Here is a 12,470-nt window from a genome sequence, read left to right as displayed (position 1 = left end):
AAACAATGAAAGTTATACAAATGTTCGGATCTTTCATTGCTAGGGTCACAAAGAGTCATCTATGACTCAATGGCACTTAACAACAACAACAACAACAACAACTTAACATTAGTTTGCTTGCAAAATTCATAAACATTGTGTTGTGTTTTACACTATTCTTGATTCACATTGTATTTCATACAATCATTCTCATGCATTATGTTTTATAAGATTAATCACCATTGGACCTTGCCCATCATTACCCTGTCTTTTCAGGTCCCCACCGGATCCTCTCCATTTCAAAAACCCCCTCCCTCTACTCACCAAATTATAAAATTTTGTGGTTCGAAATTGCCAAATTTGCAATCAAGATGCATTAAAGATAATTGGTGATTGGAATGCGAAGATTGGAAAGAATGAAGAAAGGGTAGAAGAAGAAGAAAGTATGGACTTGGTGATTGAAATAAAGCCAGAAATAGAATGATCAAATGTCTATCTTTGTTTCATTAATTATGCAAAGGCGTTTGACTGTGTTGATAGTAACAAACTGTGACTAACGAGAATAATGGAAATCCCAGAACATTTGATTGTGCTTATGTGAAACCTATAGGTGGACCAGGAGGCAGCCATCAGAACAGAGCAAGAAAACACTGCATGGTTCAAAATCGGGAAGGATCTACGTCAGAGCTGTATACTGTCTCCATTCCTTTTCAATCTTTATGCAGAACAGGTTATCTGGGAGGCTGGGTTCTATGAGGAGAAATGTGGCATCAGGATTGGAGGAAGAATCAACAATTTGCGTTATGCAGACGACACAACCTTGCTTGCTGAAACTAAAGAGGACCTGACGCACTTGCTGTGGAAGGTCAGGGACTGCAGTCTTTGGTATGGATTGAGACTCAATATCAAGAAAACAATATTCTCACCACTGGGCCAATTGGCAGCATCATGATGGATGGTGGAGAGATTGAGATTGTTCACAGTTTTGGTTTGCTTGGATCCACAGTCAACACTCTTGGCACCAGGAGCCAGGAAATTAAAAGCCGTATTGCAATGGGAAAGTCTGCGGTTAGAGACCTCTCTAAAGTGCTGAAGTGAAAGGATGTTAGTCTGAAGACTAAGGTGCTCCTGATACATGCCATGGTCTTTTCAATCACTCGCTATGCATCAGAGAGCTGGATGATGACTCAGCTGGATGATAGAAAGGGAACTGAGGCCTTTGAGCTGTGGTGTTGGAGAAGAGTATTGAATATACCATAGACTGCTAGGAAAATGAATAGGTTTGTCCTGGAGAGGGTGAAGCTGAACTGCTCCTTGGAGGCAAGGATTATGAAGCTTCATCTGACATACTTTGGACATGTTGCAAGGAGGGACCAGTCCTTGGAGAGGGATGTCATGCTTGGGAGGGCAGAGGGACAGCACAGGAGAGGAAGACCCTCTACGAGATGGGTTGATTCAGTGACTGGGGTAATAACGGGGGCAGGTGTGTCAGAGATTGGGAGATTGGCACAGGATAGGGCAGAGTTTAAGGCTGTTGTACATTGGGTCGCTATGAGTCAGGGCGACTCAACGATACATAATAGCAACAACAATGAATTATTCATAGCAAGTAATATTTTTTTAAAAACAACAACAACAACAACAACAACAACACAGACACTGACTTTACACATGGACCTCACCAGATGGACTGCATATGAATCAGAATAATTACACCTGTGGGGGGAAAAAATCGCTCAATATGTTTTCTTGTTATGTTCCATCAAGTGACCTGCGACTCATAACGACCCTATGTACAACACCCCTCCACCCTGCTCTAGCATGTGCCAATCTTATTGTTTCTGACACACCTTCTCCCAGTTCCCCAGTCACTGAATCAATCAGTCTCATTGAGGGTCTTCCTCTCTTGTGCTGCCCCTCCACCCTCCCAACCATGATGTCCCTCTCCAAGGACTGGTCCTGGCTTGCAACGTGTCCAAAGTATGTAAGACAAAGCTTCAGAATCCTTGCCTCCAAGGAGCATCCTGGTCTCACCCTCTTTAGGGTGAACTTATTTGTTCTCCTATCTGTCCGTGATATATTCAACACTCTTCTCTAGCACCACATAAACAGCCAAACTAGGCCAGGTGCTAACTTTGGAATATACCACCCATTACTTATGTACAAATTTAAATCGAAGCTGGGTAAAATGAAAACAAGTCTATGAGAACCAAAATATGATCTTGAATCTATCCCACCTGAATTTCAAAACCATCATACGAATAGGGGTAAAGTATTGAACACCAATGCTTGAAAACCAGAGGAACTGTGGGAGGACATTAAGGATCTCATCTATGAAGAAAGCAAAGGTCACTAAAGAGACACGGGATACAGGAAAAGCCAAAGTGGATGCCAGAAGAGACCCTGACAAAGGCACTGGAGTGTCAAATAGCCAAAACAAAGAGAAGAAATGTGGAAATAAAAGTGCTGAAGGTTTCAAAGAGCAAGTTGGAAAGAAAGAACTACTATAACAGAATGTCCAGTGACCTAGAATTGGAGAATATAAAGGGAAGAACTCACTCAGTAGTCCTCAAGCTGAATGAACCTGAATTCATTCCTTGAGATGCAATACTTAGGAAAGGAGGAAGACTCATCAACAACCTACATCATGCAGATGACACACCTCATTTGCTGAAACTGAGCAGGACCTGAAGTACTTGCTGCAGAAAGTCAAAGACTGTCTTCAATATGGATTGAAGCTCAACATCAAGACGACAAAGATTCTCAACACTGGGCTAATTGACAGCACAATGACAGATGGAGAAGAGATTGAGATTGTGACACTTTCTCTTTGCTCAGATCCACAATCAATACTCGGGGTACCAGTAGTCAGGAAATTGAGATGAACTGCATTAGGAAAAACTGCTGTTCAAGATCTCTCCAGAGTGCCAAAGAGCAATAATGTCAGTCTAGAGACTAAAGTGTGCCTGATCCAGGCCATGATCTTTGCAATAATTGTTATGCATCAGATTGCTGGGCAATGACAAAAAATGACAGAAGAGTTGATACCTTTGAGTTGTGGTGCTGGAGAAGAGCATTAAACAAACCATGGACCACTAAGGGAACCAACAAGTCTGTTCCGAAAGGGTGAAACCAAGCTGCTCCTTGGAGTCAAGGATTGTGACATTCTTTTTCACATACTCTGGACATGTTCGAGAAGGGACTAATCCATGGAGAAGATGATCATACTTGGAGATGTTGTTGTTATTATGTGCCGTTGAGTCGCCTGTGACTCATAGCGACCCTATGTACAACAGCCCTAAACTCCGCTCTGTCCTGTGCCAATTGCACTGTCTCTGACACTCCCATCCCAATTATCCCAGTCACTGAATCAATCCACCTCATAGAGGGCCTTCCTCTCCTGCGCTGTCCCTCCACCCTCCCAAGCATGATGTTCCTCTCTAAGGACACCGGTCTCTCCTCACAACATGTCCAAAGTATGTCAGACGGAGCCTCAAAATCCTTGCCTCCAAGGAGCCACCCGGTTTAACCCTTTCCACAGGACAAATCTGTTTGTTTTCCTAGCAGTCCATGGTATTCTCAATACTCTTCTCCAGCACCACAGCTCAAAGGCATCAATTCTCCTTCTATCCTCCTTGGTCATTGTCCAACTCTCTGATGCATAACAGGTGATTGCGAAGACCATGGCCTGTATCAGACGCACCTTAGTCTCCAGAGAGATACCATTGCTCTTCAGTACTTTGGAGAGGTCCCTAACAGCAGACTTTCCCATGGCAATGTGCCTTTTAATTTCCTGGCTGCTGGTGCCAAGACTGTTGACTATGGAGCCAAGCAAACTAAAGCTGTGTACAATCTCAATCTCTTCACCATCAATCCTGATGCTGCCAATTGGTCCAGTGGTGAGAATCTTTGCGGAGGGATAATGCAAGAAAGGAAGACCCTGGGTGAGATAGATTGACACAGTAAATGGGATTATAAGGATAGGTGTGTCAGAGACAGTGAGACTGTGTCAGGATAGAGCAGAGTCAGAACAATTGTGCACAGAATTACTATGAGTGTAGTCTTCTTAACAGCACATAAAAACAACAAAAACATGCGCAAAATCTTTAATTATTCATGAAACATCAAAAGAAGATGGAGGGAATACACAGAGTCACTATATCAAAAGGAACTAGACGACACTGAAGTATCTCAGTGAAGTATTTCACTGACATCCATCTTAATGAAAGGTGGCCGTAATAAGATTGAGCAAGGGAATAGTGTGTGGTTTAAAATTAGGAAAGGTGTGCATCAGGGTTTTATCCTTTCTCCATACCGATTTCATCTGTATGCTGAGAAGATTATTTGAGAAGCTAGAAGACGAATTGCATTGGGAAGGTTTGTTGTCAGAGACCTCTCCAAGGTACTGAGGAGCAACGATATCAGTCTGGAGATTAAGGTGTCCCTGATACAAGCCATGGTCTTTGCAATCACTTGTCATGCTTCAGAGAGCTGGACAATGGCTAGGGATGATAGGAGAGTTGATGCCTTTGAGCTGTGGTGCTAGAGAAGAGTATTGAATGTACCATGAACTGCTAGGAGAACAAACAAGTTCATCCTGGAGAGGGTGAAGCCAGGCTGCTCCTTGGAGGCAAGGATTCTGAAGCTTTGTCTGACATAACTTTGGACATGTTGCAAGGAGGGACCAGTCCTTGGAGAGGGATATCATCCTTGGGAGGGTGGAGGGATGGCGCAGGAGAGGAAGACCATCAATGAGGTGGATTGATTCTGTCACTGGGGTAATAGGGAGAGGTGTGCTGGAGACAATGAGATTGGCAAGGGATAGAGCAGGGTTTAGGGCTGTTGTATGCAGGGTTGCTACAAGTTGCAAGCAACTTGATGGCACCTACCAACAGCAACAATAGATTGTATAGAGAAGAATGTGGCATCAGGATTGGAGGAAGACTCATAACTAACCTTCATTATGCAGATGATACAACCTTGTTTCATGAAAGTGAGGATGATTTGAAGCACCTGCTGCAGAAAATAGAAGATTGTAGCCTTCATTATGGATTTCATGTCAATGTCAAGAAAATAAAAAATTTTTGCCACTGAACCCATAGACAACATCGTGATTTTTGTTTTGTTTTTGTTATGTGTCATGGGTTGCCTGCAACTCTCAGCAACCCTATGTACAGCAGCTCTGAAGCCTTCCCTGTCCTGAGCCAGTCTCACTGATTCCAATACACCAACTCCCATTTCCCCAGATACTGTATCAATCCATCTCATCCAGGACCTTCCTCTCCTGCATTTTACCTCCACCCTTCCAAGCATGATATCCTTTTCCAAGGACTGGTCTCTACTGGCCATGTGCCCCAAACAGAACTTCAAAATCCTAGCCTCCAAGGAGAAACTTGGTTTCACACTCTTCAAGACAGGTTGATCTGTTTTCTTGGCAGTCCAAGGTATGCTCAAGACTCTTCACAGTTCAAAGGCATAAATTCTTCTTCTGTCATCCTTAGTCATTGTCCAGCTCTCTGATGCATAGCAAGTAACTGAAAAGACTATGGCTTGGATTAGGTGCACCTTAGTCTCTAGACTAACATCGTTGCTTTTCAGTACTCTGGAGAGGTCCCTGAGAGATGATTTTCCAAGTACAATTAGTCTTTTGATTTCCTGATGGCTAGTGCCAAATATTTTGATTGTGGGGCTGAGCAAGCTGTAATTGTTAACAAGTTCAATCTCTTCTCCATCTATCATGGTGCTGTCAGTTGGCCAAGTGAGAATCTTTGTCTTCTTGATGTTGAGCTTCAGTTAATATTGGAGACCACTTGATCCTCAGCAACAACATGGCTCTCTTCCATGCTCTGCTCCTGGCGTCCCAAGCCCAACCAGCATCCAGGAGAAAACCTACCATATTGCAGATATAGAACATCATGATGGATGGAGAAAATATTGAAACTATCAATGACTTCATCTTACTTGGACCCACAATCAAGACACTTGGTAATAGCAGATAGGAGATCAGGAGATGTATTGCATTTAGAAAGTCTATAGTCAGAGACTTTTCCAAATTATTGAGGAATAACGATTTTAGTTTGAGGGCTAAGGTAAGCTGATTAAAGCCATTGTCTGTCTTTTCAGTCACTTGTTATGCATATGAGCGCTGGACAACGAATAAGGATGGTAGAAGCAGCGTTGCCTTTGAATTATAGTGTTGGAAAAAGAGTGCTGAAGTTCTCACCGACTGCCAAAAGAGCAAACAGATATGTTTTGGAGCAAGCGTAGACAGGGTTCTCCTTGGAGACAAAGATGCTGCTGCTTCATCCAACGTACTTCCAATGTATTTTTAAGAGAGACTATTTCTTAGAGAGTGACATCATGAATGGAAAGGTGGAGGGAAAGAGGACAGGAAGACTCTCAACCAAATGGATTGACCCAGTGACTGCTGCAGTGGGCTTAGGGGAAGCAGAGATTGTGAGCACAAGATAGCACAAGATAGGACAACGTTCAGATATGTTGTTCATAATGTCACTATAAGTCATACTCAACTTAATGGCATCTAACAACAGTAGAAATATGCCCAAAATATGTGAGACAAAGCTTTACCATCTTTGACTCTGAGGAGTACTCTGGCTGCACCTTCTCCAAGACATATTTACATGTTTGTTTGTTCTTTTTGCAGTCCATGGGATATTCAGTACTTTTCTCTAACACCGCAGTCCCAAGGCATCAATTCTTCTTCTGCCATCTTTATTCATTGTCCAATTCTCAGGCTTATAGCAAGTGATTGAAAAGCGCATAGGCTGAAATCAGGTGCACCTTAGTACTCAAACTGACATCAGAGCTCCAAAATAATTTAGAGAGGGTCTTGATTGCAGTCTCCTGACTGCAGGTACCAAAGATATCCCTACAATCAGTTTCACGTCACGGCATTGTGGTTTGTAATGTTTCCACTGCCTGGTTTTCACAGTAAATCACTAGACCTTTCTTCCTTAGTCTGGAGGCTCTGCTGAAATCTGTTCTGGATCATAGCAACACGGAAGAGTCCACTGACAGATGAGTGGGGTCTGCGCATGACGTACCTGGGTCAGGAATCAAACTTTAGTTTCTTTCCATCATGGCAGATGAGAATTCTACCATCGAAACCACCACTGTTCCTTGGTTTTCAAGGATGTTGTTGTGTACTGTCGAGTGGGAAATGACTCATAACTGACCTTCCAGCGGGTTTTCTGAGACAGTAAATCACACGGGAGTTGATTGCCCATCTTTCTTCCATGGATCGGCTGATGGATTTGAACCATGTACCTCTGGGTTGGTAGTGAAGTTCTTTATCACTAGGCCACCAAACCTACCTGGTGTTGGTTCCCAGTACTAGACTGACATTCTTCTTGGGGTCTAAAACTATCTAATTAAATTTAGAAAAAAAATCAATGAAAAGATGGCTATTGTTGTTGATTGCCATCAAGCAGAGCAGGACTCCTAGCGACCCTATGAACAAAGGGTCTGAGGCCCCTGTATAACTATCATCATTTTTCAAAGTTCATAGAGTTTCCAGAGGCATGAGGCTTAGAAAGTGAATGCCACTTCTGCTTCTTAAACCTGTCTTAAACTGGGAGCTCCACCAAACACTGTCCACCATGAATAACCTTTATGGCATTTGATACCCCAGTGGCACAATGTTTAGCATCACAACAACCCCAGGTTACCTCAGTACAGCATACTGATAGAAGAGTGCTGTACCACTTAGAAGAATGCTCCTCCAAAATATAATAACAACTGACTTTTAAATACAAAGACCCTCCCGGAGGTCTTGTTAACTCTATGAATATTGCAAAAGGGACACAAAGCAGAGGTATGTGACCTCCTCTAACTCAGTGAAGTGGAGACATGCTCATTAATAGCATTGTAAATATCCCAAACACGATTTCTATGAGGCAGAAGTCAGATATGCCTCCTAACATTTTGTGTTCCAAATATTAATAAATTACAGCTGTTTCTCTTATTTTAAGTCATTAGCAAATGAAAGCTGGGGTACTCTATTTCCATAGAGATTCAAGATCTAGGAAACCTTAAAGGACAATTCTCCTCTGTCCTATGGGATCACTATGAGTTGGAACAGACTTGGTGGCAATGGGATTGGTTACAGTAAAGAACAGGTTTGAATATAAATCAAAAGATGCATTTCACTGGGAAAGTCTGCTGTCAAGGACCTCTCTAAAGTATTGAAGAGCAGCTTACTACACATCTGAGAGCTGAATAATGGATAAGGAAGACAGAGTGGGATTGATGCCTTTGGGTTGTGGTTTTGGAGAAGAGTGCTGAGTGTCCTATGGCTGGCCAGAAGAGCAAACAGATATGTCTTTGAGAAAGGGCAGTCAGAGTGCTCCTTGGAGGCAAGGGTAGAGGCTCTTCCTTGGAAAGAGGTATCATACTTGGAAAGCGGAAGGGTCAGTAAAGGAGAGGAAGATCCTCAATGAGATGGAATGACATAGCTGCTGCTGCAATGGGATCAAGTATATCAGAGATGATAAGGCTGGTGCAGGATTAGACAAGGTTTAACTCTATTATTCATACATTACTATAGTATGTACTCCACTCAATGATATTTAACAACATCAACAACGTGTTTGAATATAAGGTCTTTTCCTCCAGCACTTCAAATTCCAGTGAGCTTTGAATCTTTTTATCAGCTTCAATCATACTGTCTTCGATATCCCTATCCATGTTGTTGTTGTTAAGTGTTGTTGAGTTGTAGATGATCCATAAAGACACTATGAATGAAAGTATTGAAGACAAACTTTCATCTTTTCTCCAAGTTCATAGGGTTTCCAGAGGCAAGCTTATTTTGGAAGTGGATGCCACTCCTGCTTCCAAACCTGTTTTATTCGGAAGATACACAAAAAAACAGTCCCGAGGGCCACAGATTCAAGGGCCCAAAAGCCTTTTTAAATACGAGGCCAAATCCAATCAGCTCACGTCCTATTGTGAACAAAAGCCTAGTCTCAACCCCAAACCAGAAAACACACCTTAGCAGAATCTGGCTGTTCATCTCTTCTTCCCAGCCTGGAAATATCTATCCATATCTTTTGCTTTTTCTTATCATTATTCTTCAGGGAACTTTGGTGGCTTTTTCCACAGATAGATGTGTTGCTAAGTCAAAGCAACAATTCTGGCAATTTGAATCCAGCAAACATCTCCGTAGGTAGAGGATGGTCAATCTCTTCCTGTGCCATTTACAACCTTGAAGTTTCCCTGGAGACTCAGCTCTGAGTTGACTCTGACATGACAGCAATGAGTGACCATTATTTACAGTTTCTTCCAGTACCCACCCTTAGGAAGGCATTTTGAAAGTTTGTCAGGTACAGGCTACATGCAAGTGTAAATTCTCCAATGAATAAAGACGACTGAAAAAGAATTGATTTTTTTTTTAAGATTTCTAGTCAGTCACTCATTGCTGCACTTTACTCCCTGCTCACCCCTACTCCTCTAAATCACTCTTCTCCTTGAAAAAAAAAGAAAGAAAAACACTTTCATTGTTATGCAATCCCCCCTCCCCCAGTTCACTCCATTATGTAGCCTTCACTCTGGACTTCTGTATTGACAAGAATACCCATTCATATATCCCTTTTAAACAGATCTCTCCCTCATCTGTTTCAATGCAATATACATCATTCCTCCCCTCCTTTTCTGTTTTCCCTCAACCCTGATGTCAGTCCCATTTTACAACAGTGGTCCTATGCAATATTTGGCCTTTTGTGACTGAGATATTTCACTCAGCATAATGTCCTCCAGGGTCACCCGTTTTGCATAATATTTCATGAGTTCTTTGTTTTTCAATGCTGCATAGTACTCCATTGTGTGAATATACTAGAGCTTCTCTATCCATTCATTTGTAGATGGGCAGTTGGGTTGTTTCCAGCTCTTTGCTATTGTGAACAAAGCCGCAAAAAAACATGGGTGTGCATATATCTGCTTGGATGGCAGTTATAGTTTCTTTAGGGTGAATTGTTATTTGTTGAGTTATAGAATTAATTAGTGAAGAATATTGGATGTACCATGAACTGGAAGAGGAACAAAGAAATCCGTGTTCGAAGATGTGCAGCTACCTTTCTCCTTAGGAGCAAGGATGACAGACTTCTCTCTTCCCCTGGGCATGTTATAAGAAGGGTTAAACCCCTGGATAAAGACATCATGTTTGGTAAAGCAGAGGGTCAGTGAAAAAGAGTAAGACCCTCGAGGAGATGGACTGACATGGTGACTCCAGTAATGAACTCAAGGGTGACAGCTTTGGTGAAGATGGGACAGGACCAGGCAGTGCTTTTTTATGTTGTGTGTATTGTCTCTATGAGTTGGAACTAACTTTCTCTGGACACCTAACCAAAAAGGCCCTGTTCAGTAGAACAGTTTATTATTTGGGATATTGATGCCAAGGGCACGGCCTTGGTCTGGCATCTCCCTGTGTGTCGGCCTTTATTAGCTCTCTGCTTGCAATTTCTCGGAAAGATGTTCCACCTGATTTTTTTTTTCAAATTGAATTTTACTCATTTGAGTATGCACAATATTCAAGGGATTTCAAAATCAAAATGATGTTGTTGTATCTAGAGCAGACTGTGCCCTCCATGTCTCTCCCTTCAGCAGACAGTAGATAACTAAATGTTTTAGGTTTTGTTATTCATGTATTAAATATTCAAGTATTTCTTTTTAAAATGTAGGCCATGGAGCAATACCACAGAATTTGCTTAAAGAAGACTATTGAGACACAATTGTCTGGACCAAGGAGATGTCCAGATTCACAGTGCAGGGAGTATTCTGCTGGACAGAGAGGAAGAAGAGACCTTTGAACAGTTGGAGCAAGAACGAGAAGTTACAAAATCATAATTGACTGTAAAAAGAGAATAAAAAAAGTAAAAGGCAGAATATTTGAAACAAAATATTTTAGCAGGGATTTTAAGTCCATCTCAAGAATAGATTTGAGACATTGAAAATGAATAACTGAAGACCAGTCAAATTTTGGACTGATATCAAGTATCCGACATGCAAGAAGCAAAAAAACCACTGAAAGGAAAGAAAAACAAGAAGAGTCTCCCCATCCCTCAGAGTCTCCCCATCCAAAATGAATTTCAGAAGAGACTCTGAAATTTGCTCTTGAATGTAGATAAGCTAAAACAAAAGGAAGAAACAATGAAATATTTCAAAGGATGGCTTAAGAAGACAAAGCCAGCATTACTGAAATACCCAAAGACCTGAGTTAGAAAACCCAGAGAGAACACCTTTAGTATTTCTCAAGCTGGAGGAATGAGAGGAAGAAATTAGCCTTCAGTTGTGATACTGAATAATTCTATGGACAATATATTGATCTACATTTTGTTGTTGTTAGATGCCATTGACTCACCTCTGACTCATAGTTATCCATGAATAACAGACCTAAACCTTGACCAAACCATTCTCACTATCTGTGAAAAAGTCAGGGAACAAGGGCTATGATTGTTGGACCATGTTATTTAGCTTTTGGCTGGGAATGGAAAATGCCAGAAAAATATTCTCTTGTGTTTTATTGACTATTCAAACCCATTCAGCTTTGTGGATCATGATTCATTATGGGTATTCTATTGAAAAGTATGGGAATCTCAGAACACTTACCTGTCCTCATGTAGACTCTGTACATAAAAGCAGTCATTTTTTTAAAAAAATAAAGGATACAGCATAACTTAAAATAAGGAAAGATATACATCAGGGTTGTTTCCTTTGTACATCCCTAGGTGGCCTAGCGGCAAGAAGCTGCACTACAATCCTGAAGGCACGCAGTTCAAAGCCACCAGCTGCTCCACAGGAGAAGGATGGGCAATCTCCTCCTGTGCGATTAACTGCCTTTGAAAACCCACCGGAGGGCAGCTACATGTTGGTTCCAATGCTACGGTACACAACAATAACATTCAATCAATACGCTGAGCAAATAATGCTCAAGATATTGGACTATATGGAAAAGAATGTGGCAACAGAATTGGAAGTAGATGCATATAAACAACCTGTGATATGCAGATGACACAACCTTACTGAAAATACAAGGGACTTAGGACATTTACTGGATAAAACCCAAGACTATAGCCTTCAATATGGTTTATACTTCAATATTAAAAACCAAAAATTCTGCCCACTGGATGTTGCTGACCAAGGATAAGTAATAATGAGACAGACAACCAAGAATGAGATAAGAGAGAGTAAAGACAGGGGGCCAGCAGTCGTGACGACTGAAGGGGCCAAGCCAGGCCTCTCTGTGTATTTATTGAGAATCATCAGGAAGGTAAACAAAGGATAACCACAAGGGAGTAGAAAACAAAAACAAAGGATCCTGGGGAAGTCTTTTGCAGATAAGGCAGAGTTTTTCTCTATTGTTTAGTTTATGCTAGAATGATTGAATTTTGCACAATGACTTATTCATTGCAAATATGTTTTTTAAGAGACATAAACGTAGATTATACACATGGATTTCACCTGATGGTATGCATAGG

The sequence above is a fragment of the Elephantulus edwardii genome, unplaced genomic scaffold (assembly GCF_000299155.1).
Source record: "Elephantulus edwardii isolate Elephantulus edwardi_28Jun2011 unplaced genomic scaffold, EleEdw1.0 scaffold00035, whole genome shotgun sequence".
In the NCBI taxonomy this organism is placed as follows: Eukaryota; Metazoa; Chordata; class Mammalia; order Macroscelidea; family Macroscelididae; genus Elephantulus; species Elephantulus edwardii.
The sequence above is the reverse complement of the archived record's forward strand: the minus strand, read 5'-3'. Positions refer to the sequence as shown.